This window comes from Miniopterus schreibersii (genome assembly GCF_964146895.1).
Source record: "Miniopterus schreibersii genome assembly, chromosome: 5".
NCBI lineage: Eukaryota > Metazoa > Chordata > Mammalia > Chiroptera > Miniopteridae > Miniopterus > Miniopterus schreibersii.
The window spans coordinates 51963603-51987772 of NC_138106.1; the positions used below are offsets into that span (position 1 = coordinate 51963603).

At 38.3% G+C, this 24170-nt stretch overlaps 1 protein-coding gene and 1 pseudogene across 3 annotated transcripts in view; both read left to right on the forward strand.

Annotated features, from left to right (window-relative positions):
* LSAMP (limbic system associated membrane protein) overlaps positions 1 to 24170 on the forward strand; it is a 1857927-nt gene that overhangs the window by 700966 nt on the left and 1132791 nt on the right. The window lies entirely within an intron of this gene.
* On the forward strand, positions 1484 to 6801 carry LOC308557749 (large ribosomal subunit protein uL11 pseudogene; annotated as a pseudogene). The gene has a single exon. The product of its transcript is annotated as a large ribosomal subunit protein uL11 pseudogene (transcript).

Genomic DNA, 24170 nt, shown 5'->3' on the forward strand with positions numbered 1-24170 from the left:
ATAGTATATCAGAGCAATTAACAAATCTTTGGAGGGCAATAGGGACAGAATGAATACATACGTGCACACACATGCAAGCACACTCACATACACTATTTACCTTCCTAATGAGGCAATGTAATTTGATTCCAAACATATCCTTGAAGTTGTGTTGATAAAACAAAAATATTTTTGACAAAATTGTTGATATTTTAAGCATTTTTTCCATCTATGTCAAACAACTATTCACTACAAATGACTTTAAGAAATGGGGAAAAAAAATAAAAAAAAAAAATTGCAAAGTTATTTTAAAAGATATTTAATAAGGAACAGCTCCTGCCTTTTCAATGAAGACTTTCTTTGTCTTCATCTTGGTCAAGCCCACTTCCTATAAGCCTGTTTCAGCCCCATTTATCAATTGCTGTTGACTCCAGTAATGGAATTTCATAAATTAAAAAAAATGACAAAAATTACCTTACTCCTATAAAATGAATCAATACCTCCCCAGTTTTGACTTCCAAGAATGTTGTTCAGGGACATGTTTCTTACACTATCGAGTGCTACAGGCATTCTGGATGAAACAAATATTCTCTAATTTTAATCACTTCTTTTACTGAAGTTTTTTGGTAAGCATCTTTTAATTCAGCACTGTAGAAATGTTCTTTTACCACCACTCTAAAATTTTGCTGTGAATATACTAGTGACTAGTAAATATGCTGTCAGACTGAAGACTATTTAAATAAAGTTTGAAGTCTGTAATACCATTTATGACATTTAATAAATTTCTGCATCATGTGGAATTTCACCTCCCATCTCTAATATGTCATTTCCTCGTAAAGTTTTCTTTAAGTAACACCATTTTTGAAATCATTGGTGGCATCTCTAATCAAAGAGTTTAGCCCGGCTGGCATGGCTCAGGGGTTGAGCATCGACCTATGACCCAGGAGATAGTAGTTCGATTCCTTCTCAGGCCACATGCCCTGGTTGTGGGCTTGATCCCCAGCAGGAGGCCTACAGGAGGTGGCTGATCAATGACTCTCTCATCATTGATGTTTCTAGCTCTTTCTCTCCCTCTCCCTTCCTCTCTCTGAAATCATAAAGATATATATTTGAAAAATAAAATTAAATTATGAAAGCATTTAGCTTTGCCATAACACAAGTTTTGAGTTTCCTAGAATCTTCATACAAAATGCTCTGGGATCAAATCTTGCTGGGGTTTGCTAAATGGCAATTTACTTTCATATCAAAAATTGCATGAATATGGTCAGAATGTTTTTATTGTGGTATATAATTTGATATGTCTACCTCTGTCACTGATTTCTTTGCAGGAGCTAGTAGTTTGAAGGCAGTGCTTGGTATATAATTTAGAGAAATAGATTTGTCATAAAATTCTGTGTCTTGGATTTAGTCATTCTTGCTGGCTAAGCTTCATCCAAAGTTTCTCTTGAGTATAGTCCAGACAAGAATTAGATCAAGAAGCTTACTTTATTTTTGGTGTGTCCTTGTGATGTTTCCTCTGGCCACAAATTGGCTCCTGATTGTAAACCCACCCCTGAGTGCGTTAAGGATTTATGCACTCCTGTCTCCTCTATTGCCCATTGCTGAGTGTTGAGGATTCCTCAGGTGCACTATAGGAATAATCACTCTCTAAAACAATTACACATTTCAGATCAATCCAAACCAGATTGTATCTGCCATCGTGTGAACTAGTTGGCCATGGCCTACCAGAGCAGAAAACGGGGTATAATCTTGAACAGCATGTAACCACATGGGAATCCCATATGACTCGAAAGCCATTTCATAGTCAATGGGTAATTTATGTCATCTTTTTATTCAAAACTGATTTCTGTCATCAAATATGACAGAATTTATTCCAATATAACACCATTGTTTTGATGATGTGTGGACTCTGGGTATAGATTAACAAGATGTAAATTTCTAACTATGAATTGGTTAAATGAATGTTCTTTTGTGTGTTTATTAACAATTCTTGGTGTCACTAAAAACAGGAGGAATATTTATTAATAAATTTGCAATTCCATTTTTAACTGAGACAACTAGAACAATAGACTAAGTAAGTGCATTAGTTTTCTACTGCTGTTGTAACAAGTTATCACTAATTTAGAGGTTTAAACAACACATATCATACAGTGTGTCAGAAGTCTGATGTAGCTCACACTAAGCCAAAATAAAGATGCAGGCAAGACTACGTTTCCATAATTCCCTGGAAGTTCTAGGGGAAGATCCATTTATTTACCTTTCCTGGCTATGGCCCCATCCCTCCATCTTCAAAGCCAGCAATTATAGGTGGAAGCTTCTCTCACTTTATATCATTCTCACCTCCTCTTTCATAGTTAAAAGGCCTTCTGCTTCTCTCTTCTGCCTCTCTCTTCCACTTCTAAGATGACATTAGGCCCATTTCACACATATAATCCAGAACAATCTCCCCAGTGCAACACCTTTAACTTAATTATGTGCAAAGCTCCTTTTGTCATGTAAAGTAGCATATTCAAAGGTTCTAGTGATTAGGTCATGGACATTTTGGGAGGCCATTATTCTTCCTATTTCAACAAGTAAGAGTTCAGACAGCCCTAATAACAATTACAAAGAATACTTCTCCAAATAATCCTTCCCTCCAGTTGATCAATCTTTTTTTTTCATGCATAGCAAGGCATTGTGCTGTGTGTACATGATCATTGTACCTTTAAATACACTATTATATAACTCTTGTTATATAATTATATAATTTTAGGTCTTATGTTTTTTTCTTCCCTCATCCATTTATGGAAGCACAACCTTATTCATAGCAATTGATCGGTTGTTTTCTTTTTATTAATGAATTTAATTTGTTTTGTTCTCAAGCTGAGAGACCATTACTTACTGTGTCTGGATGAAGAACTAGAATGAACTACATAGACATATAGGTGGATTTTTGGAATAATTTATAGAGGGTTCATTCAAACAGGAGTCATATTTGAACTTCTATTGTTTGTGATTCTCTTAATACATAGTGTTTTTTCCATGCATGAAACCTTATGTTCTTGTTTTGAATTTGATAGTAAACTCCTTGAAAGCAGAATCACTCAAGAACCAAGCTGATCTAACATATTCGTATCATTAGAATTTTTGTAATGGTCAATTCTTATACATGTAAATTTTCAGAATACTGTGATGAATATTCCAGACCACTCATCGTTTCCGGAGATAACAACTTTGTGCCCATCCTCTTCATAGAGGGAAGTGCGAAATGCTTGAGCCAGGCCACTCCTCAATATACTCCATAAATGTGCCATTTAGGGTGTTGCACCTACTACCTGGTCAAGCTCAATTACCAAGTTTACTCTTCTTCTTAAAGAAATCAATTCTTGTGCCCAGCCATCATGGCTCAGCAGTTGAGCATCAACCTATGATCCAGGAGATCCAGGTTTGATACCTGATCAGGGCACATGCCCTGGTTTTGGGCTCAATCCCCATCGGGGGTGTGTAGGAGGCAGCTGATCAATGACTCTCTCTCATCATTGATGTTTCTATCTCTCTTTTCCTCTCCTTTCCTCGCTCTGAAATCAATAAAAATATATTTTTTTAAAAAAAGAAAAGAAAAAATGCTTGCAAAGTTTGCTCTCCTTACTGTGGGTGGGGGTAGGGAAGTCGTTCCAATGTTCCCTCGCTCTCAAACCTGCCTTTCAGGATCTCTGCTATTGGGGAAACCTCAGAGATGTGGACACAATGGAGCATGCAGAGGAGTAACATTGGGTCAGACTTCTCTAAGCATAGGGAGGAAAACTGTGGAGCTCTGCTATTGGTAGAACAAGTGACTTGTTGAGCCCTGCAGCATCTCAGAAAAATGAAAAAATCAAAATATATATTCTCTATCTGGTGTTGATGTAAGTAAAAGTAAATAAAAACAGGAAAACATGAGTTGAGGTGCTTTAAATAGTATACCCAAAGGAAGACTGGCTGTGAGTGATTTAGAGCTCAGAACACACCTGGGATTCAGTATGTCTAGGATGGAATCTAAGATTACATTTCTAAGAAGCCGCAGGTAATATGGATACTTATGGTCTCAGATCATCCCAGCAGAGATGTGGAGTAGTACCCCATTTTGTGGTGATAGTAGGACCTCCAGTATACAAGGAGATATGGTAAACAGGGATCTCTCAATTTTGCTATCGCCTCAATATTACAGAATAAGGAAGAACACAGGTGAGTTTGTTTGTGGGGAGTTTGATTTGTGTTCATTTGTGTTTCCCCTGTGACCACCTAGAGGCAGTGTGCCTGAGTGACTACAGGGCAGCATTGAGAGCAAGTCCCCGCTGAGGACCTGACTCACTGGAGAAGCCCTATGCAAGTCATCATTCTAATATTTTTTATTTTAAAAATAAGCATTTGGATTCTTGTTCTAGACTTCTCTCACAGATGCAATAAATATTGACGAAGGACTACTTTGAGGAGAGAGTAGACACAAATAGAAGACATTAGTACTCGCTGTCATCTTTCCTGCTTATCAGTTTCCTTTTTACTTACACATGATTTCTCTTCAGCCCATGTCCTCTCCATTTTCTTGGCATTCTTCTCATGTGACCATGTGCTGTATTATTCAAATGCCCCAACTTCTTTTATTGCTAATTATATATTAACCTGGTTTTAACGTCATTCTTCTCTGTATTGAATCCTGGTCCAGGCGTGACATTGACAAAAAGGATTCCTAGAGCTCAGAGGAAATTTTGGCAAATGACAGTTCTCTTTTAGGGCTGCTAGTCTTAATGGAATATTTGATAAGATGGTAATAACCCCTGAGATCTTTTTATAGCAAACCCAGAGGCAAAGTGTGTGTGTGTGTGTGTGTGTGTGTGTGTGTATTAACAGTCTAAATGACTTTTATTTATTCACTTAAGTTTTTTAGTGAGGTCAGCTCTTGAAGGCCTTTCACAATGAGGATTTCTTCAAACATGCTAAACATGTATGATCTAAATTGTCTTCCATTTCCAGTTACACCTATTGCCCTGTAGAGACAATTCTTCTCTGTGTGTATGAATCAGTTGCAGATTAAAACTTATTTCCTCAGCTCATATTTACCAGTGAAGAAAGACTCCCAATTCTCTGGGATATCACCTCTGATAGTTTGTAGAATCAGCAATTTGGTTTCCCAGACACATGTTTTTACCTCTGTATCACCCATTTAATTCCACAATTTTAATTATCCTTTTCAAAGACTGCTGTGCCCCATTCTAACACCCAATGGTTAAAATGTTTCCTCTTGGGGGTGAAATATTTATTGTGCTTGTCAGTTATGTATAACATAATACAATTCTTTCTCTGTTTCAGACATAAGGTTCAGTGTTTAACAATATGAATGGGCAGGCAATGAAATAATTTTGAGGCTAATAATAACAATGATAAATGTTAAAATGTATTGAGCCCTTTACTGTTTCAGGCACTGTGCAAAGTGCTTAATATGAGAGTTCTGATTTAATTCTCACAACAGTAGTATAAAGAAACAATAATGAATACCTCATTTTGCAGGTATTGACACTAAGGTTTAGAAACTCCAAGTAATGCTGCTCAAGGTAATACAGAATTAAGCAACAGATCCTCCAGTCAAAGACAAATTGTTCTCACTTTAAAGCCTGTGCTCCCTTAATCACTGTGCTAAATGATTTTGGCAAAAGTTTACTAATTCTGGATCTGGATTTTGCCACTGTCCCAACAGAAAGTACACTTTCATCTCTGATGCAGTGCCCTTTCATGTTCACATGGTTGTTTCGAGGCCTTTATCAGAGCTGAATTTTCCAGGTTCCACCTATGCAACAGGTGGGAAGTTAACAGTAAACCTGTTTCATTACACCGTCAACCTTAATTAATGCATTTGTAATAATGGCTTGGAATTTATTTAACCAAAATAATAACTTCATTTAGCGTAACGACTTGATGCACAGGAGGCATTGAGCTGGTTTCCAGAACATTTAGCATGAGCTAATGGGAGATCACCTTTGTGATCTGGCAACACCTGTTAATGCCTTGTTTCACCTCCGCAGCCTGATCTTTTTATGTGAAGGAAGGCAGTCACGGTGAGTTAAATAGGAACCCAGTGAATTATTAATTATTTTTAATAGCATTGTTATAGTTGCTTTGTTATTAAAAACCTTGCAATGCTCTAATGAGAGATTCCTAAAGCACATCCTTCTTAACCTTTATAAAGTGGTTTGAGGAGCCCAGAGATCAATAATGTGGCTTTCGCCTTTCGGCTCGGAGGAGGCACAGGTGCAACTTTTTTGGGTCGACCCAAACCTGGGTGCACCCGACACCAGCCTCCTCCACCATGCAGCTGAAATTCGACCCCAATGAGATCAAAGTTGTATACCTGAGGTGCATTGGTGGGGAAGTGGGTGCCAAGTCTTCCCTGGTCCCAAGATCGTCCCTGGGCCTATCTCCAAAAAAGGTTGGTGATGACATTATCAAAGCAACCGGTGATTGGGAGGGTCTTAGGATTACAGTGAAATGGACTGTTCAGAACAGACAGGCCCAGATAGAGGTAGTGCTTTCTGCCTCTGCCCTGATCATCAAAGCCCTCAAAGAACCACCAAGAGACAGAAGAAAAAAAAACAAAAAAAAAACATTAAGCACAGTGGAAATATCCCATTTGATGAGATTGTCAGCATTGCCTGACAGATGCAGCACCGATCTTTAGCTAGAGGACTCTCTGGGACCATTAAGGGGATCCTGGGGACTTCCCAGCCTGTGTGCTGCAATATCGATGGCCACTACCCTCCTGACATCGTAGATGACATCAACAGTGGTGCAGTGGAAAGCCCGGCTAGTTAAGAGCTACAAAGGAAAATGTCTCAATTAAAGATCATTTGACAACCAAAAAATAAAAATAAATAATAATTCGACATAGCCAGGCAGACTTTGAATGAGTTTACACCAAGGGATATTCCGATTCTTTCCAAGCCTTCTCCTCTCTGGAGCCATTGTGAGTTGTAGGGAGGTGGCAGGAAAATGACTAATTCCTCATTTTATCTCTTAACTTTGTTTTCATCCTTCATCAGTGAAGTAGGGACTATAGGCGTACCTGGTTTGATTGTGCTTCGCCTTGTTGTGTTTCACAGGGGCTGCATTTTTTAACACTTCTTTTTATCAGTAGTAGTAGCAGTATTTACTAACTGAAGGCAAGCGCCTCCACCAGCAACGAGATTACGACTCACTTTACCGAGATACTCGGTTTACCATGGTGATGTGGAGCCAGCCCCGCAGTATCTCTGAGGGATGCCTGTCAGGAGGGCTGAGTGGATGTCAGGAGGGCTGAGTGGATGTCCTTAAATATCCCTCTCTAGAGCACATTTGTAGGGAAAATGAAAGAGATTAAATCCAAGCATGAATCATTAGTAGTTAGAAAAATAATCTTCTTAATTGAGACGAGCCAGCTGAACTCGGTCACCTGATTGATAAGCTTGGCAAATGCAGCAGAGCCTGGGAGTTGCCTGCCGAATTCCCTGCTCCCCTTTCTCCCTGGAGACAGAGCTGTGGCTGGGACCAGGCTGCGCATTTGGAGCCTGAGATTTCCCATCCCCCTTTCAGGGAAGTTCCTGCCAGTGGGATGAGTAGAGGGGCTGGGCCAGGAGACATTGGAAGGGTGTTCCTCCGTGCTCTCTCTCTCCTCACAAACAAAAAAGTAGAGGTGGAGGCGGCCAGACTTCGTACCAACCAGGTAGGCAAGGATGGGATGCTGAGGGCAAAGTCGCAAAAGGGGAGGAACTTGAATTCCTGAACAATTGTGAGGAGCAAAGCCGCCCACCACACCTGGGTCACTGACCTCAGGGCTGTTCTATAAGCAATTTAAAAGCCTTTGTTTTCTTTAAGCGGCTATTTAAGTTTTTTCATTCTGTTTTCTGTTTGTTTGGTTTTTATTGGTTTTGGGGTGTGTGTGGTTTTTTTTGGACAGCAGTGTAGCCTTCACCTTAACTAATGCAACAAGGTTGACTAAAATTACCCATACCATTCATTAGAATGACTCTGATCTAATGATGTTATAGCCTAAGATTTTATGGAAAATAAGTCTACTTAAAGGAGTCTCATGGAAATACCAAACTGTTTTAAAGGAAACTAGTTAGATTGAAAGAAGGAGTTTATCTGATTTCACATATTCCATAAGCTGCTTTCAAGGAGTGAGCCATTGGATTATTTCTCAGAAAGTACAATGATCAATAAATGAAATCTATTATAGAGATGAACATAACTTATTGTCTATGTTTGAACATAGCCTCATATGATTAAACAAGACAATATTAAACATGACCTTGCTTCTGCAATTATGAAGCTCAACCTTTAGTTTTCAAATCATATCTAATGAGAAATTATTATATATCAAATTCTTGCTAATGCTGCTAATTCCTGAAGTTATGTGTTTTGTATTCAATGAAATGACTTGGCCAAACTTAACAGAGACCAAACAACTTATGGTGAAACATAACATCAATATGGGACGTAGACAGCAAAGGTTTCAGTGATTGTTGGAAATAGTATTTTATGATGTGGGATAAGAGCACCTCTCATCTTCTATGCTCATTCTTACTGATAATAAGTGTTAGCAGAAAACATGTATAGGCATGTTAGAACGATTTGTAAGAGGAGAACAAAACTACCTAAGGAGTATAATTTCCAAATATATATACACACACACACACACACACACATAACTACATATCTATCTCTTTATCTCTATCCATATATCTATACATGTTTCCTTCTGGAGAAAGAGATTGTTTAATATTTTATGCTTCCTTAAATCCAAAAAGGCAGTGACATCAGGCGCCAGGTTGGTTCTGGCCAAATATTGATTACCAGAATTAAAAATGTCAGTAAATCCATTGATACGTGGAAACGAGGAAACATTTCAAAAGTCACTGAATACCAGGTTTAAAGGGGTAGAAATTCCAGGATGGTGATCTTTTCTAAGCCCTTTCCACAAATGCTATGCTAAGCTTATATGGGCAAATTGAATGCAAGAAGCTGTATGTGAGCATAACCCTGAAGAAAAAGTGAAGCAGAGAGTTCAGCGAATGAATTCGAACAGTGTGAACATAGTAGTTGAAATTATTGAGAATCTCCCTGGAATGTATGAAAGCCATTGACTCTTAGGAGCCTGATATGTGGCTGCTTTTTTCTCTGTCATTAAGAAATCTTTTTGAAAGATAATCAGAAATCCCTTTGCATAAGTAAATAATCCATATTCTTCTTTGAACTTGCCATTATCCACTTTAGAAGATCAGCTTCCGTGATAACTACTACTCTGTCTACAATATTATTTTCGCAATATTGAATTTAAGCAGAGGTCATGGTAGCTCCTCTGAGTCAGCCTCAGACTTCTGAAATTCAAAAAATAGAGATTACAGCAGTAATTATAATCTTGGTATATATGTTTTCAAATTGAGACTATACCAAATTAAGAGCCCATTACAATTCTCTACAACAGCAAAGAGGTATCAAAGAAGAGATTTGGGGTAAAGACAGAATTTGCAGGAAGTATTATCTTATTTAAAGAGATACATATCTCCAAAGACATACTTGAGAAGATAGAGTGCCTTCCCTCACCTAGGCAGATTATAAAAATAAACTATATGTTGTGATCAGAACTCTTATTTATATGCAGTAGAATTCGGTCTACCTTTTTTAAAGTGTAAATAAATTTATTAGAAAATAGAAATAGCTTAGAATCAGAGAACCCTGAAGAAACAAATTCTGGGCTACACTCTCAAGAATGACTTCTAAAGTCACACCTAATGTCTAAAGTGACAGAACTAAGTCACTTCTAATGTCTAAAGTGACAGAACTAAGTCTCCAAGTGAATTTCTATCATTGCTATGATCTAGATTCTAGAAAGTAACCAAATCAGGAAGCTAATCACCCAATGAGAAAGCAGTTATCACAGCTGCTAGCTGGCACCAGAACTATCCCCAGTTGGCTTTGATCAGAAAGTTGTGATATCAGGAAACTGCCTCTAAAATTAATGGCTCTAAAACCATGCTTTCTTTATCTGCCAGGATCCTGACCAAAAATACAGATACCCTGTGCCATACCCTTTTCACATTTCTCAGTTTCCAATCAAAATGTTACAGGTGTTCATGTGATTGGTGATACAAATAAGAAGTGATAAACTGAAAAGGATCTCATGCTTCTCTCTTGCTCTCTCTATTATTATTTTTTTTTTTTTTAAGATTTACAGTTTTTATCTGCCAGGGTGATGTAGAGGTAGGTGTTTGGCAAAAGCTGTTTATTGTATGGATGGAGACTTTAGCATAAGTCTCCTTATTGCATTGTTCAAGTTTACCAGTGGGTTCTATCATAGATGTGGCAGGTAATCCTGGAGGAAGGGAGGTGGAAATAGGTTTGGGGTGAGTGTGTCCCGGGGTGAGAATGCTAAAGTATACCATTCTTGAGGGGACCAGTTGAAAATTTAATACTAAAATACATGTTTGATTCTTCTATTATCTGGATGATTTTAAAGACCATTGTCCTGTGTTCAGATTATTCAGCCTTAGCAAAGACTGAAAAATTCACTTCCCAGATTCTCATAATGCATACCTTCTTAAAAATTATATGGAAAATGGTGTGGTTTAGGGCTGTGAATAACCATGCATACTTTTCTCAAATGATTTTGGTTAACCCATGTTTCTTGAACCCCCATATTAGTTGTCATGTACTGTGGAAACAGAGAAAAGTTAATTGTGCCTTCTCTGAAGGCGATCACATTCTTAGTTGGATGGATTCCAATTTCAGGACTGCATAGTGAAGTAGAAACAAAATGAAGAATACTTTATCCTGAGTTCTGGTAAAACTACAAACATGTTCCCTTGCTAAGCTAATATTAAGTAGGTCCCCTGTGCAGCTAGGCAGAGCTAAGTTTTTTCATTACGCACCATTGAACTCCATGCTGTGATTTAAGAGATTACAACTCAGTCATGGCTCCAAACAGGGGCATATGGTACAATTCACTTTAGTTTTTAAAAAAGGTGCCATAATACAGAATATCAAACTTAATAGAATGTTAGTCTTTTCCACCCATTAAAAAATTTCATTCTGACACGTGACTAATGGGGAAACATGGCCCAATGAGCCTGCATCTAGATTGTGCTCTCGCCTTCCTGCAGTCTTTAAGATAATGCTGTTTTGCTTCAGTTATTTTCAAGAGAGTTTGTGAATTGTGTTCAGCCAAACATGGTGAGTCACCATCAGTTTTCAATTAAAGTTTGAGGAATGTAATGTTTGTTATGATACCTACCATAACTACTTTATCAGATTCAATTTTTCCAGTGCATTGCTATCCTAATATATTCATTATAATTTCAGCTCATTATCTGGCATATTGTAGTTGTTTAGTAAATATGTTTTAGCGATTTTCAAGAAACAATTCTTTCTTCTCACTGAGTGTTATGCAGGGTTGGTTCAACCTCAGGTGGTTGCATGTGAGGGTCAGGAGTGACAGCTCTTCCTATGACCTTTAATGAAATCAGTACAAAATCTTTCCTGGTAATCAGCATCTATATGTGCCCTCATCTATCATCTTTCCTGTGACTCTCCCTGACTGCAATGCTCTGTTTCCTCCCCGGCCCACAGGCATATGTGTCTCAATATCCATTTGACTGCATTGTGACTGTAATTATTTCTTTTTGATTCAGCTAATTGTGTTTGCAGCCTTTTACTCTTCCTTGCTCTGCAAAAAGTCCCTCAGATGGTGTTTAACAAGAGTGCATGTAACAAGAAACAAATTGTTTCTGGGGAGTGCTATTTACCTTTTTTATTTTCTGCTTTGTTAGCTACGCAGAGGTTTCATTAGCAAGGAACAAATGAATTACAAAGACAGCTAATCCTACACACACACACACACACACACACACAATAGATATAGAACACAACCAAACCACCTTCTCATGAGGGAGAATAAAGGAATGAGAGGTACCTTTGGGATAATGGGGCTTATTATTGCATCATTATTTGAATAGATTATATTCTAAGTAATTGGCAGTTCAATCACATAATAGTTCTGTATTTTTTCCTATAAGGAAATGGAACCAGATTGCAGTACTTCACAAATGAGATGAGATTGAGCCCTATAGCATTTTTATTGGCTCAAAATCCAATGCATTCCCATCAAAGAAATTTCTTGGACTTAGAATAGCAGATAACTACAAACAAAGCTTTGGTTATGAAGATTAATCTCTGCCAAAGTTCCAAGAGAAAGGCAGAAAAATTCAGAAATACATATGCAATGGTTAGGGCTCTTTGAGAGAGACTGTTCAGTATTGAAATGCATACCTTCTACTCAATGCTGAACTGGATTCCCAGAAAACATGGAAGTACAAGTGTATTACATCCCAAAAATCAGCTGAAAGGGGAGGAACAATGTAGTACCACACGACTGAAGAAAGAACATACAACATTTCTAATATTAGGTCGTCCAGAGAGGTCATCCCCTAACTAGGGCCCATTTTAATCAGTACATATAAGACTGAGTTACCCTACTGGTGTTTCTCCCAGACTTTTGAAGGATGCATATCATGAAGTGCGAAGAGAAAGAATTTAAAATCTGACAATTCCATAGTAAGAAATCTAATAAGCTGGTGTACAGAAGAAATAATCAAGTCAAAACTACTGACTCCTAAGAATGGTGGTTCCTAATGGAAGTTACAACCAAGGTGATTTTAGTTCATCATAAAGAAAAAATATACAAGTAGTTAAAACAGTCTTCAATAATGGAATGTTTTCTTATGAAGCAATGAGCGAGCTCCTCACCACTACAAAGATATAGCAAAACTAGATAACAGTGAAATATTCAGTCATTGCTTCATTCATTCATGCATTTATTTAAAAAATATTTATTGAGCTCCTGATTATGTGTCAGGGAATGTTAAGCTAGAAACATGAAAGATATATTCAACTCAAAAATTTCATAGAAGTTTTGGGTTTAGGGCTGGAATTGAAAATGCAGGAATTAATAACGTCTGAGGCAATTCTAAATGTATGTGTCTTATATATCTGAATTTCCTACACTTTTATTACTCAGAAGGCTTTTTTCCAGTCCATATATTGGGGTAAAATGCTACACAATGCTCCCAATTTCAATAGCGGCTTCCTTTTCATCTTTACCTTATTGTTCGGTAGTTACTTTCTCAGGCAAATTGAGTCAGGAACATTGCTTTGGTGCTCTCATTTGCATGGGAAGTTGTCAGGCCTGATCTGACCTGCCTTTCCATCAGGATTATAAAGGTGACGGATAGTCAATTTCAGGGATTCATGATCCATTTTACCACGGCGCTTCACCTTGCGGCTAAGCAATACAGCTGTGATAAAATCAGCCATAATCACGCATCTTACTCAGCCCTGCCTCGGCTATAAATACAAGTTTCATAACAAAAAAAGCAAATGGGACAAGAGAGGAGACAGAACAAAGATGAAGGCAAATGTGAAGGTTTATTCATTGTGACTAATGGGAGAATGTGTTTATGGTTTTTACCCTGTTCATTTTTTTTCTGCAGAGAAAATGGGGAATATATCACACAGTCAAGAAGTTTGCTTGTAGTTGATTCATCAAAATCAATTATTTGAATTTTATTAAGTATTTATGTGCATTTAGAATAATTATTCTCATCACTATACATATGGGATGGACAGTTAAACAAATCCCAGGCATGAAGCCCTTATAATTTAATATACACATATGCATATGTGCGTGCACATACGACAGACCTTTTTTGTGTGGAAAGATATGCAGACAATACTAAAAATACTAAATATGGAGAGAATTGAAGAGGGTGGCCTGAGTAAGGTGGAGAGACCAGAGAGGCCTCGGCAGTCTGGATGTGAATGGCCCCTTGAGCACTTTGTAAGGATTTGAGATTTTTCTCTCAACAAGATGTTATGATGTTATACCATTAGAGTCTTTTGAGCAGAAAAGTGACAAGCTCTGACCTAAATGTTTAAATAATCATTCTGGTTGATATGAAATGAATATATGGTAAAAAGCAAGAAAGAATCAGGGAGCCCAGTTAGAAGACTCCAACATTAGAAGACTAGAGAAGTTGCTGACCCAGACCAGTATGCCAGCAACGGTGGCGGTGAGAAGTGATCAGATTATGGCATTCTCCTCAGGTCAACCTAACAGGATCTCATGGCAAAATGAATGTGGAGTGTAAAGGAGAGAAATCAATGCAGAGAACAAGGTGTTTGACCTCAACCTCAAAAGGGATGGATTTGCCATCAACTTGGATGGAGAGGAGTACGAAAAGGTTTGAAGAAGACTAGGAGCTCCATTTAGACAGGTTAAGTTTGCGAATGCCAGTCAGGGATCAAGGTGGAGATGTCAAATAAGTAATTGGATATCAGAGATCAAGTTCCAAGGGAAAGGTATAGGCTGATTGTTCAAACTGAGGAGTAATCTGCATGTTCAAACTATGAGCCTGGATGAGATGATTTAGGTAAACAGAAAGAGAAATCCATGACTGAGCCCTGAGCAGTCTAACTTTTAGAGATTCTCTTCCGGAATTTGTAATTGACAAGCTTTGTATCCTAACTCTGCATGTCACAAACCCTTCTAGTTCTAAATTTCTTCTTTTCTTAGATTAGCTCTAAGATATAAGCATAAGATATAAGCATATTGGGTGGGGGGAAGGTTTGGAAGTGGTACAGATAATCTAGATACAGTAACACTGATAACAGTAGAAGAAGCAAGAGCAACAGGAAGAAACCTGGTATTTATTGAATGTTTACTAGATGTCATGCGGGCACTGTGCTGAGCATTCCGTGTTTGTTGCTGTTTTAACCATCTCAGTTCGGGAGGTGTGGAATTATCCTCATTATTATTATCATCTCCATTCTACACATATGAAAACAGATTTTGAAAGTTACAGAGTTCCTCAAAGTCTTACATTGAGCACAGTTTATCTGATCTCAAAATTGATCTTCTTAAGGAATGATAACATGGCTACAATAATGTTCCTTTCCATGAGATAGCACTCATAGTCCTTCTAGAGCTTCTCTTATTTGTGTCAATAAGAACTGATTCTGCATTTCAGCTCCACCCCGCACCTCCACCCCTCTAGAATTGTGAAAGGACTTTGAATTGAGATTGCATGATATGGGTTAAGTGGAAGGGATTTTAACCTGAGGCAGAAGCAGATTTGAATCTACTTACTATCTAATGATTGGGGAATTTAACTTTTCTGAGCCTGGAATTTCTTATCTGCAAAATGGGAATAACAACATCTAAACAACATCTAACTAAGTGGTATTTAACCACAGAAGGACAAGAGGATTAAGAGCTCCCATGTCAAGGACCTGGTGTGGTGCCCCAAGAGGATGGTAGACACAATACAAATTGCTACTGCCAGTCTTACTTTCCTCATTATTAGTACCTGAATTGCCTTCTACCTACTCAACATGCTCTCAAAGTAGTGCACCCCACCTGCTTGTACTTTATTTGCTGTGTAAAGGTGGGTTTCCCCTGTCCTCTGCCCTCGAGAAATCTGCCACCCCCTACCCCCACCTCAGGCAGTTTCCAGATCTCAGTTTTTATGCAGCTCAGCCTTTTGTTTTCCACTGTCCCCTATATCATGGCGCCGTTCATCTTGTAAGGAATTCTAAGTGTGTTATAAATCCTTGGAGCACAACCATGAGGTAGATTGACTTGGTTATAGAACACATTACAGGGAGAAGCAAGGTCTTTATCATCATTTTCTCCAGCATTGTATGTTTACTGAGTTTATATTATTTATTGGGTACTCAAAAAACATAACACATAACACTGACATTACCATTGCCCTCTAGAAGCATCTATTTTAAACATGAGTCTCCTAGGTCTCACATCATCAAGTTGAGTGTCCCTTCCTTGCCAATATACCTACATACCCAATAAAATAGCTTCATAAAACACCTAAATTGGCTAAATAATTTCCAGGAAATTTATTTTTCAACTACTTATTTATCCCCAGTTCATGTTGAGTTATTTTTATTAGCCAAAATACACATGAAATTAATAAAGCCGTTGCTGAGTTATGAAGTTAGACTTCCCATGTTGCAGTTTTTTTTTCTTCCTTCAGAATTTCCCAGCCAGCTAGGTTGCATTTCACTCTTCTGTTCTTTGCTAAATTGGAGGGTTAACAATCAACTCCCGTAGACTTCTCTCCATTCTATTCACTTCCACTATGATTTTTTTTCTTCATATACTCTCTTAAAGTCTATTTGTTTTGAAATGTATCATTGCCCTCTGCCATCTTCCACTCCATTTCCCTCAGGTTTTCGTCTCATGTTCCAGTTTGTTTTATTTGCATTTTCTCGGTGGGTTTCTGTTCCTTTTCAATGCAATTTCCCCACTGGGTTCTGCAGTTTTCCTGCAGCTATTTCTGTATTCAGTGTCAGAATCATAATGGTATAATGTGCTTTCAAGATCTCTGTAGAGTATAACAGGTTAACTAAATGTTATTTGTTATTTTACTATTTTATCTTGGAGAGGAGCAAGATGAGAGACAGGAAATAGGGTTAAAGATGAATAGGTACATTTTGGGAAAGGGCAATAAAAAGATTACTGCTGGATTCAATGACTGGATAAGAGCAAATGCAGATCTCCTAATAGGCTGTGATAAAGAGTGAATGAGATTTCTAAGTTGACTGATACCAAATTCAGGAAGATTTCAAAAGTATTTTGTGTATGATTCTCAGAGGGAAGGAGGGATGGGGGCTGGGGAGAGATTAACCAAAGAACTTATGCATATATGCATAGCCCGTGGACACAGACAATAATGGGGTGAAGGCCTTGGGGCAGGGGGTGGGGGAGTACAGGGTGGAGGGGGCCAATGGGGAGAAAAAGGGGACATCTGTAATACTTTCAACAATAAAGATGAATGGTTTTTGTTTGTTTGTTTGTTTTTAAATATGTCTTTATTGATTTCAGGGAGAGGAAGAGAGAGAGAGAAAAACATCAATGATGAGAGAGTCACTGATCTGTTGCCTCTGGAAGCCCCTAACTGAGGATCGAGCCCACAACCTGGGCATGCGCCCTGACCGGGAATCAAACTACGATCTCCTGGATCCTAGGTCTACGCTCAACCACTGAGCCACACCAGGCTGGGCAAGATGAATATTTTAAAAAAGTATTTGTGTATGAACTTAAAAGTGGCTGGTGGGCACCAGAGTGATCTACCTAAGATAACTGATAGGAAGTAAAATATAAACCTAAAACACTGGTAAATATGATGAGTTCTAAACCTCCACTATCGAAGCAGTTGGACCATGAAAATCATTGTAAGTCAGTAATATGAACTCAGTGTGTTTCCATAAGTTAAAAAAAGAAAAGAAAAGAAAAGAAAAGAATAAGCATCATTAGGAAAGTTATAACAAACCAAACAGAAATGCCTCTGTGCAGATCTTGTTGCCAAAACACAAAATATGAGATTTCCCACTCCTAAGTGAAACAAAAGAGTGAAAAAACAGCCAAATGAAAACATCTATCTATCATCCGTATCTACCTATCCATCTATATATATATATATATATATATATATATATATATATATATATGAGTTTGGAAAGGTAAATGCTGAGATAGATTGTACCATATAAGCATATGAGATAAATAAATTTGTATTTTTTACAAAGTGTGCTCCATGAAGCACTAGTTACACTAGGGGTTAATAACTAACTTTTAACAATAAGAACTGAGCATTGTTTGGGTTCCTACAGGACTTCTCAGAAGGTTCAATATTTTAGTAAATATTTTAAATCAACAAGAAATATGCAGTATGCTTAGTTTCCAAACCTTATTTGACCATGGAATCCTTTTCTTGTGTGTGGAACATCTTACAAGACTAGAATTCACCTTACTCTTTGGGGGATGTTTTTCCTGTGTTAGGGATACCTTTTAAAGTAGGAAGAGTAAATGTCTGCACTCACTGACACCTCAAAGTAATAAAAACTGAAACTATAAGTAAGTTCAAGCAAGCTTTTATTAAATGTTTGTTTGAACGATCTATGAGGAAATCTGAACCGCTAAGTTAAAAAACCTTTGTTAGAAACTTCAAGATCAATTGACCTTTCAAGTAACACTCTTGGCAATTCAAGCAAACTAGTAAAGTGAGTTTATTATGACCCACTTTCCAATGCGTAAATATTTATTTTCTAATATTTTTACTTAAGTGAAGTATCTGAAGCTGGGCCTCTCAAACTGGAGATTTTCATAATTCAAGGATAAACACTACAAATTTTTTTTTCTTTGATAGTAAGTAATTTTAAATGTTATTCTCAGTATAAGAACAAAGTCAGATGTGTCTTGGAAAAGAATAAAAACTTTACAGTGATTTTAAATATACAATACCAGATGTGAGAGAAAACTTAAAGTTTTGGTGATTGTGCATGCCGATCCCTGGGGGAAAGTGTGTTTCTCTTATGTCATAGGTGTTCTTTGGTGCTAAAATGTGAACTGCAGTAGTCTAGAGTAACAAAATAACACCTAGGAAAACTAAAAGCAATTTTAGTACATCTTGAATAAAAAGTATGGAAAAAATGCATTCTTTTAGTAAAACCCCAAGATGTATTTCTTGACTTATTGGCAAGCTCCATGTGTCATTGCTGATGGAGATAAACTACCCATGGTCTATAGTAGAAAACTGCTTCTTCAGTGAACTTGAACTGAACTGCATTGATTTACGTGATCACGGGGTCTGTTCTAAATATTAGAAAAGGAATGAGATGCTCTGCTTGATATTATCATGTCTCCAATGTGAATTTAATTCAGATTTAATGCAATTACTCTGCGTTGATTAAATCTCAAACAAGTTTGGCCTTCTACATTGCACCATAAACCTTAATCATTATGTTGGCAATAATCACTTTGTGGTTATTTAACATAAATAATTACTTTAGCTGCTAAAATGAGATGATGCAGCATTACATTGTCCCCACAACTTGTAGGATATCATTGCTATTTCTGCTTGAATTACTAACTCTTAGCATGCAGTTCTTGTCTTTGCTCCCATTTAGTGAATACTAAATACTAGAAAATATTATGGCTCTAGCCATAGAGTTTCTGTCTGCCACATCTTAACGTTACCAAGCTGTACATTTAGAAACTATCATTAAGGCTCTTTTCCTTATCATGGGATAGGGACTTATGTCAGCACAAATTGATTCTTTAATGGTAAAAATTGGAATTTGGAAGCTATCTCTTTGCTTTCTTATCTTGATTATAAATTATCTACTCTATTCCTTTTTACTAATAATTAAGATAAGTAAACATCCTCTTAGCATGTTATTTTTTCTTATTTCTTGTTTTTGTTTAAGATAAATGCATACTTAAGTAACAAGTATTGTGTGGGAATTTTAAGGAATTATACTTGGTCTTAACTGTGACAAGAAGGGGAAAAAATTGAGAATATGACTGTTGGCCTCATTGCATTTACAATCTAGTAGCAAAGGTCACAGGCACCAATAGTCTTAACTCTGAAGTTGTAGTATAAAACTAAAAGGAAAAAAATGCTTATTTTGGCTCATTTCATTCTGGGTCATAAATCATAATTATAATTTTAACTCTTCTGAATGTTTTAAGATTGATTTAAGTTTTTATATATGACTCTCAAGCACTTTGGATCTGAGGTCATATTTTGAGCTCAAGTCCCCTTACTTGGCTCCTCCTTGCCCCTTACAAAATAGAGGTTCTCCCTTAGGGATGCAGTGGGACCATGGATGCTTAGGATTCCTGTTGCTCTGCTCACATTTTGGTACACAGCAAGCAGTAGTTTGAATTGTGCCTCTGCTATGCTTTATTTTCCTTACCTACTTTGGGAAAGTTATTCAAGTGTGTTGAGCCCCATTTTCTCATCTGTAAAATGTGTATGGCAATGCCAACTTTGTAGAGTTGATAGAAAGATCAAGATAATGCATGTAAGTCACCAAGCACAGTGGCTGGCACATTGGTCTTGCTTAGTAAATGGCAGTTGTATTATCAACATTGATGATGGATTTACTATACAGGCAACCTATGGGGATAGATTGATTCTTGTACACCAGCAACTTGTCAAGATATACACTTGTTCGCCATTTGTTTTAGGCTGGCACATGAGAAATTATCAAAGGGTGGTACACACACTACCACCTCATCATGGTGTGCCCACTGTAGGCATTTTCAATCAATCACGCAGAGCCCAAACATAGCCTTATGTTTTTTGTTAAAACTGCTTTCCAGGCAGCCACTACTAATCAACTGCTATTGACATTAAAGAGAAATCCTATTTGCCATCTAATAGCTAAATAGTGATGTTAGGCAGATAGGACACAGTGTGTTTAAGAAACTAAGATCAATAAGAAGGCATTTTGGTTAGAAGTACAAAAAACTGGGATGCAGGGGTCTGCTCAGGGAATGGTGAAAGAGTAGCTAGGAGCTGACCACATAGAACATGAACACAAGTGGGTGAATGTTTGACAGGGTTGCCAGTATGTAAATGATTCTTCACTCTGGATATTGTGCAAATGCCAGCTACAAAGAGCTCACTCCTGAGGGCAGTGATGTACACAGTCATTCGTTTGTCACCAATCTACCTCCGTTTGGTAACCTATCTCATAGCAAAGAAAATGATTAATTTCTTCAAAGTCAGTGTTCACACAGACCTCACATTGATTTAAAGTACAGGTCTGTGCTGATTCACCATCTCTAATTCCCAGATTCTAGCACACCCAGACCCTAGGTTGTGCCCCCAGCATGGCTCTCTCTCAGAGCTGGACAGAGTTAACATGAGATACTCTTCTTACTTGGGGCCTGGGGAGATTTATAACACCTTTTTAGATTTGATCAAGTCACAGTCTTTTCCCTAAGGAGAAGTCTTCTTGTCTTAACTATGAACTCACACACAATGAATTGTAAGTCCAAACACATGACTGTGTAAAAGACACTACGACAGATCAAAGGAGCAAAGTGTCACTGAAGAATGGAAAGCCCTTGCTTCTTCGGTAGTCTCCAAGCTTCTCAAACCCAATCAAATATCCATTTCCTTGAAGTTGGTCAGATAGCAGGAGTTTAGGCTTATGAACATGCCAAGTAGAATATCAAGAGAACATCTTACTGGCTGCTCCAGGACAAGTAAGCTTTTACCATGGAATTGGAAAGCTGGGCTGGGCCCCTCTATTCCTCAATCTTGTAATGGATCTGGTGGTTCTATAGCATCACTCCGCACATGCCTAAGTGCACCCGACTTTGGAAACCAAAAGATCCTAAGGAGGCTTTCAAGATTCAAGGAATTAGTGGCACAAATGGCTGTAATGAGTCAGACTCAGGTTCTGACCGCTATAAAATAAGAGTCCTGACAGCCCCACCCAGGGCTGGGTTGTTTTGTTTTGGATGAAATGGTAAGCATACAACCTAATAGGTTTAGGTTGTACATAAAAAGAGGGTAGTAGGTATAGCTCTGATTAACCTAAAAGTGCTATGAATTTTATCAAAACCCAGAATTTTAAAGCAAAATTAATTATTCCCTCTTGATTTTATTGATTTCCAACTTAAGCCAGTTTGTAGAGATAATGAGTTCCACAAAATAGGCTAGTAGGTTTTATTTTTAAATTTGCCCTAAAAATAAGCACTGTGTTCTTTATGACTTAGACCACATCTGAAATTCTGAGTTCAATTTTTTTTTTAAATATATCTTTATTCATTTCAGAGAGATCAAGGGAGAGGGAGAGAGGTAGCTAGAAACATCAATGATGAGAGAGTCATCATTGATCAGCTGCCTCCTGCACGTCCCCAACTGGGGACTGAGCCTGCAACCCTGGCATGTGCCGTGACTGGGAATTGAACCACAAATCTCCTGGGTCCTAAGTCAATGCTCAACTGCTGAGCCATGACTGGCCGGGCTCTGAGTTTAATTTTTAACACCATGGTGGAGCTGGGGTAGTGCCAAATAGTGCTAGTCAATATTGTTCAGCATCTCCTTTATAATGGATATTGAAGAGAATGGAAATATTTAGCTTAGAGAGGACTCAGGAAGGATACCCATTTTAAAATAATTGACGTTATACTAAATGAGAAAGATATTAGCATTACTTTACATAGTAAGCGTCCACTGGTGACAGTTATTAGGGGACAAATTGTGTCTAAGATTAAGGAAGAATTTTCTCATAAGTCAAACTAAGAATAGAATGATGTTTGCTGTCTTGCAAGGTAGTGAATTTGTTTTCAATTGAAGTGATCAAGTAGAGCCTGCCTGACCACCTATCACATTCATTCCAAAAAATGTCAGTATTTCCTGATGACAGGTAACTTAGAATATAAAAATACAATGAAAATTCAGTAAGTGTCAGCAATTCGTCATCCCGTCTTCGGCACCAAAGCAGGATATGTGAAGGAGGCTTAAGTTTGATCCTGCATATGCTGGAGTATATGAGGAACCTGCTGGTGGTGGGTTGAAACTAGAGAATTGAAGCTGAGCTAAACATAAAAGCAGAGAGAAAGACAGAGTCAAAGAAAAGCCTCTTGACTCTTTTCCAAAGTTGGTGGCCAGTAATGGAGCAACCCTGCCAGTTGGCCGGGAGCTGCCTCCAGCTGGCATAGGAATGGGATTGGGAGCAGAATGGGCTAACCGCGAGAGGAAGCTCAAGTTTCCTTCTGTGTCCTGGGAGTGTGTGCATGTGTGTGTGTGTGTGTGTGTGTGTGTGTGTGTGTGTGTGTAGAGGAGGAAAGGATGTAATTTCTTAGAGAGGAGAGGCAAAGGGAATAGCCAAAGAAGATCATTCAAAACTAAGAAATGGGGAGGATCAGCCATGGAAATAGAGGCTAAAACCAAGTGAGAAAATGAATCTGAAAGAAATGAAAGGGGAACAGCACACGGAAAAGAAAATGATGAGGAATCCAAATCTACTCTGGCTCCAGAGTAGAAGGGAAGAGTCCATGCCTGAGTAGAGCCGGCAGTGCCACCTCTCCTAGCCAACGGGCTCATTGGAGAACTAGCTTGCTGGGACTCGGCTGCAAACGTTTACTCAGCAAGTTCACCCTGTGTTCACTTCCCACTCGGGATCTAGGGGCAGGTAGGAAGCAAGATGCTTGAGTTTGCCCCTTCCTTCCTCTTCTGAATCAGTCATTCGCTGCTCAGGAATGAGCCCATCAGGAGCCCATCATCCAGAACCCACCTCCACCGGGGGACCCTCTATCCCAATCCCAGCCAAGCCATCCCTCCTTCCGATAGCACATCTCCCTGCAGGCCTGTTCTTGTCTGCTGCTCCACACTGAACACTACCGGGGAAACACCTCATTCTAGCTAAGCAGACACTTTATATTCCCAAACGCTGCTCTGATAAATTATCCGTGTTCTCTGCTAATGAGAACGGGTTAGAAGGGTCTTTAGGTTGTTTCTTTCCAAACAAGGCAATGTGCAATCGATCGGGGATTTTCCATGTAAACAAGCCTCTTTTTCTGTTGTCCAAGCCAGAGTAGCTGCTGTAACCATGGACAGCAAGTCCAGTCAAAAGGGCTTTTGATAGGACTTGGGAGAAATGAGCATGAGTCTGTCACAATGTTTTCTAATAAATTGCCATCTCTCTTTCTAAATACACTTAATCTAGTTTGAGTAATATCATCTAGCAAAAATTGGATTAAGCATCTGAGTGTTTCTTTTGCAACAGCAGAGAATTATAAAAAGGCCATTACAGGTCTAATACTGAGTTTTCTGATCTCCTCCATGTCATGTACATTCTGGAGCATAACTTAATTTTAAAGTGGGAGAAACAGAAAAGTTATTGCTAGCATTATGATGTCGAATAAGGTTTATAGTAGCAATAATCCCCCATGAAAACAGTTGTTATCATAGTTAATGCCCATTTTGTCAGCGTGTTAACCTTCCCTGGCTCTGCCTTGGGCCATTAAATGGCCAACCATTTGTTAAGCACCCAGGAGCAAGCAATTTCAGGGTGAATATTGCTGAGCTCGTTTGCTAAGTAAAGTACCTGAGAAGACAGATAAACTCTGCACAGGTACCTGGACACACAGACATCCCTATATATACCTTGTCCAAGTCCTTCCTTTAAGAATATCTTGCCCTAGAATTACTTCTAAGACAGTCAGAGCCTCTCCATAGCCCCGCAGTACCCATTCTTATTAACCCAAGCCTCCTCAAATGTACACTCTCAAAATCCTGCCCTAGCTGTCTCCTGCCATTCTTTCCCAT